This window comes from Arachis hypogaea, chromosome 10 (assembly GCF_003086295.3).
Source record: "Arachis hypogaea cultivar Tifrunner chromosome 10, arahy.Tifrunner.gnm2.J5K5, whole genome shotgun sequence".
In the NCBI taxonomy this organism is placed as follows: domain Eukaryota; kingdom Viridiplantae; phylum Streptophyta; class Magnoliopsida; order Fabales; family Fabaceae; genus Arachis; species Arachis hypogaea.
Genome location: NC_092045.1, coordinates 7,848,487 through 7,853,014, shown reverse-complemented (window position 1 = coordinate 7,853,014; position 4,528 = coordinate 7,848,487). Strand labels below are relative to the sequence as shown.

The window sequence follows — 4,528 nt, the reverse complement described above, 5'->3', positions numbered from 1 at the left end:
ATCCTTTATAATTCTTCTATAAAATCCTGCATGACCCAAGAAACTCCTGATTGCCTTAACATTAGTTGGTGGTGGTAATTTTTCAATTACCTCTACTTTTGCTCTATCAACCTCAATTCCTTTACTTGAAATCCGGTATCCAAGAACAATACCTTCTGTAACCATAAAATGGCATTTTTCCCAATTTAAAACAAGGTTTGATTCTTGACACCGTTTCAAGACAAGAGATAAATGTTTAAGGAAGGATTCAAAAGAATGACCAAAAACAGAAAAGTCATCCATAAATACCTCAATAAACTTTTCAACCATATCAGAAAAAATTGAAAGCATACACCTCTGAAAAGTTGCTGGAGCATTGCAAGTCCAAAAGGCATTCTTCTGTAGGCAAATACTCCAAAGGGGCATGTGAATGCTGTCTTCTCCTGATCTTGAGGGTCCACTGTAATTTGATTATATCCAGAATATCCATCTAGAAAACAATAAAATGCATGACCAGCTAACCTCTCAAGCATCTGATCAATGAAAGGCAGGGAAAAATGATCTTTTCTTGTAGCAGTGTTGAGCCTCCTGTAGTCTATACACATTCTCCATCCTGTGACTATATTTCTTGTGGGGATAAGCTCATTCTTTTCGTTCTTTATCACTGTCATTCCTTCTTTCTTGGGAACTACCTGCACAGGACTTACCCAAGGACTGTCAGAAATAGGATAAATAATTTCTGCTTCCCATAGTTTCATTACCTCTTTTTGGACCACCTCTTTCATGGTTGGATTGAGTCTCTTTTGTGGTTGCACAACTGGTTTAGCATCATCTTCAAGGAGGATCTTGTGCATACACTTGGTTGGACTAATCCCCTTTAAGTCACTAATGGTCCCACCCAAGAGCTGTTTTATGGCTCTTGAGCACTAAAATAAGTGCCTCTTCCTCTTCAGGCTTCAGGGAAGAGCTAATAATCACTGGATATGAGTCATTCTCACCCAAGAATACATATTTCAAAGAAGGGGGTAGGGATTTGAGCTCGAGCTTGGGGACTTCCTCCTCTGCTTTAGGCGTGTGGACCATAGCCTTCTGGGGTGGTGAATTATCAATTTCAACTAATTCATACTCAAAGATAGGATCCAGAATGTCATCAAGTACCTCAGCTTTCAGTACCTCTTGAACAAGTGGTTCAATAACATCTATTTTCATACACCCTTCAGAATCATTAGGGTGCTTGAGAGCTTCAAAAACATGAAGGACCACCTGTTCTTCATTGACCCTCAGGGTTAATTCACCATTTTGTACATCAATAAGAGCTCTACTTGTAGCTAAAAAGGGTCTACCAAGTATGATAGAGGATTTTACTTCATCTTCCATGTCTAATATAACAAAATCAACAGGAAAGATGAATGGTCCTACTTTAACAAGTAAATCCTCAACAACACCCATAAATAATTTAATAGAAAGGTCAGCAAGTTGAAGAGAAATATGAGTGGGTTTTACCTCCTCATTTTGAAGCTTTTTCATCACTGAAAGTGGCATGAGATTGATGCTGGCTCCAAGGTCACATGAAGCTCTCTGAATGGTGACATTTCCAATGGTGCAAGGAATGACAAAGCTCCCTGGGTCTGGCATCTTCTCAGGAAGGTTGTGTTGAATAATGGCACTGCATTCCTTGGTTAACACCACTGTTTCTTGTTCCTTCCAGTTCCTTTAGTGGGTCAACAATTCTTTCATAAATTTAGCATAGAGAGGCATTTGCTCCAGAGCCTCTGCAAAGAGAATGTTGATCTGTAGCTTCTTGAAGACATCTAAAAATTTAGAGAACTGCTTTTCTTTGGAAGCCTTCTGAAGCCTCTGAGGGTATGGCATTTTTGGTTTGTATTCAGGAGCCTTTGGCAAGGTAGGATAAGTGTCAAGAGAATCAGGGAAAGGATTGTCTGCACGCTTAGGAGGTGTGTGCTCGACTTCTTCCTTCTTCTCCTCTGGGGCTTCTTTTTCAACTAATTCTTCATTGGCCTTGGTCTCAGAACCAGTTACTTTACCACTTCTCAACTGAATAACCTTGCAGTCTTCTCTTGGGTTCACCACTATATCACCTGGAAATGTGCTTGCAGACCTCTCAGGTAATTGCTTGCTTATTTGGCCCATTTGCATTTCTAAGTTTCTAATGGAGGCTCTGGTTTCCTGCACGAAACTCATCATCATCTCCCAATTAGAATCTTCCTTGGATTTAGAGTTTGCCTGATGAGGTGGTTGTTGCTGTTGAGCCTGAAATTGGCGGTTATTGTAATTATTCTGTTGGAAGCCGCCCTGAGAATTATTGTTAAAATTCTGAGGTCTCTGAGATTGGTCTCTCCACCCAAAATTTGGGTGATTCCTCCATCCTTGATTGTAGGTCTTAGAATAGAGATCATTGTTGGGATTTCTAGTAGCACTCCCCATGTAATTGACCTGTTCAGAAGAAGTTTGAGCATAATCATAGTTATCATTCTGCACAAAATTACCTGTCATGTCATAAGAGGCTTCTTGAGGGAAATTTTTGGTGTTGATAGCTGAGACTTGCATGCCACCCATCTGTTGAGTAAGAAGATTTATTTGCTGAGACATAAGCTTGTTCTGAGAAAGAATAGCATTAAGAGTTTCCACTTCCATGACACCCTTCTTCTGAGGAGCCTCAGAGTTCACAGGATTCCTGTTAGAGGAGTATAAATATTGGTTGCTAACAACCAATTCAATAAGCTCAATAGTCTCCTCCGGTGTCTTCTTCTTGTGCAATAAACCTCCTGCAGAATTATCTAAGCACATTTTGGACATTTCACCCAAGCCTTCATAAAATATGTCTATTTGTGTCCATTTGGAGAACATGTCTGGAGGGCATTGCCTAGTCAGTAGCTTGTATCTCTCCCAAGCTTCATACAGAGTCTCACCATCCTTCTGTCTGAAGGTCTAAACCTCCATCCTAAGCTTAGTCAGCTTCTTTGGTGGGAAAAATTTTGTGAGAAACTCAGTAACCACCTTGTTCCAAGTATCCAAACTATCTTTGGGTTGAGAATCTAGCAATAGTTTTGCTCCATCCCTCAGAGCAAACGGGAAGAGCATTAGTTTGTATACATCTGGGTTCACTCCGTTTGTCTTCACAGTATCACAAATCTGCAGAAAACTTGAAATGAATTGATTTGGGTCTTCATGGGGAAGACCATGATACTGGCAATTTTGTTGCACCAGGATGACCAGTTGAGGCTTCAACTCAAAGTTGTTTGCAGCAATAGGAGGCACCACGATGCTTTTTCCATAAAGATCTGCAGTAGGAGAAGAGTAAGAGCCAAGTACTCTCCTTTGTTGCTCATTCACATTAGGATTTGCCACATTGGCATTATCAGCATTGTTAGCATCCATAGTGGATTCTACAGCCTTGTACAATCTTGCCTATTGTAAACGTCACCTGAAAGTCCTTTCAGGTTCAAGATCAAAGTCTAAGAGATGTTCTTTGTCTCTGTTCCTGCGCATAAACAAACAGAAAACAAGAAAAGATGGGAATCTCTACGTCAGAGTGTAGAGAATTCCCAGTGAGATAAACTGTGTAAAAAAATACTAAATAGAAAAGAAATAATGAATAGATAACACCAAACTTAATTTTAGAAAAAAATATTGGTGCTATTTATTTAATTTTTTTTAAAAATCAATTAATAAAAGAAAAAAATTAAAACGAAACAAGGGAGGGGGTCATGTAAAATAAGAGAAAAAATATTTTTATTTATTTATTATTTTATTTATTTATTTATTTATTATTTATGTAAAACGAACAGTGGAGGGGGTAAACGAAAAGGAAAAGAAAAAATAACGTAAAGGATAGAAAAAAATTAACATAAAGAAAGAAAAAAATACCATAAATTTTTTTTTTTTGAAAATTCAAAGCAAAATATTTTTAAATAAAATTAAAACTAAAACGCCTAATCTAAGCAATCAAACAACTAACAGTTGTTAACCACTATCAATCCTCGGCAACGGCGCCAAAAACTTGGTGTGGTATTTTACAACCCACACTACTAACCGGCAAGTGCACCGGGTCGTACCAAGTAATACCTTACGTGAGTAAGGGTTGATCCCACGAGGATTGATAGATCAAGCAACAATAGCATTTGATAGGATTAGTTAGGCAAGAAGAAAAGAGTATTTTGGTATTAAAAGAGCATTAAACACAGACAAGTAAATAAGTTGGGAATAAAATATTAAGAAGGTAGTTAAGGTTTCAGAGTTATCTATTTTTCCGGATTAACTTTTATTACTAATTAATTTAATCATGCAAGATTTAATTTCATGGCAAACTATATGTGACTAGACCTTAATTCCTTAAACCTTCCTAGTCTCCTCTAAAATTTATCAACTGCCAATTCCTTGGTCAATTAATTTCAATTAGAGGGTGATGATCAATTTCTAGTTTATATGCCAAAAGAATCCTAATTATCCAAAAATAAAGGGATTATATGTCACGTATCCCGTTAAATACAAACAATTAGAAATTCAGTATAATATATTTTCAAGCTAT

At 37.5% G+C, this 4,528-nt stretch overlaps 1 non-coding gene across 1 annotated transcript; it reads left to right on the top strand.

Annotated features, from left to right (window-relative positions):
- The first annotated feature begins 2,842 nt into the window (after nt 1–2,842).
- LOC112719032 (small nucleolar RNA R71) lies at nt 2,843–2,949 on the top strand. The gene has a single exon (XR_003161352.1). It is a non-coding gene; the product is annotated as a small nucleolar RNA R71 (small nucleolar RNA).
- Nucleotides 2,950–4,528: the final 1,579 nt, after the last annotated feature.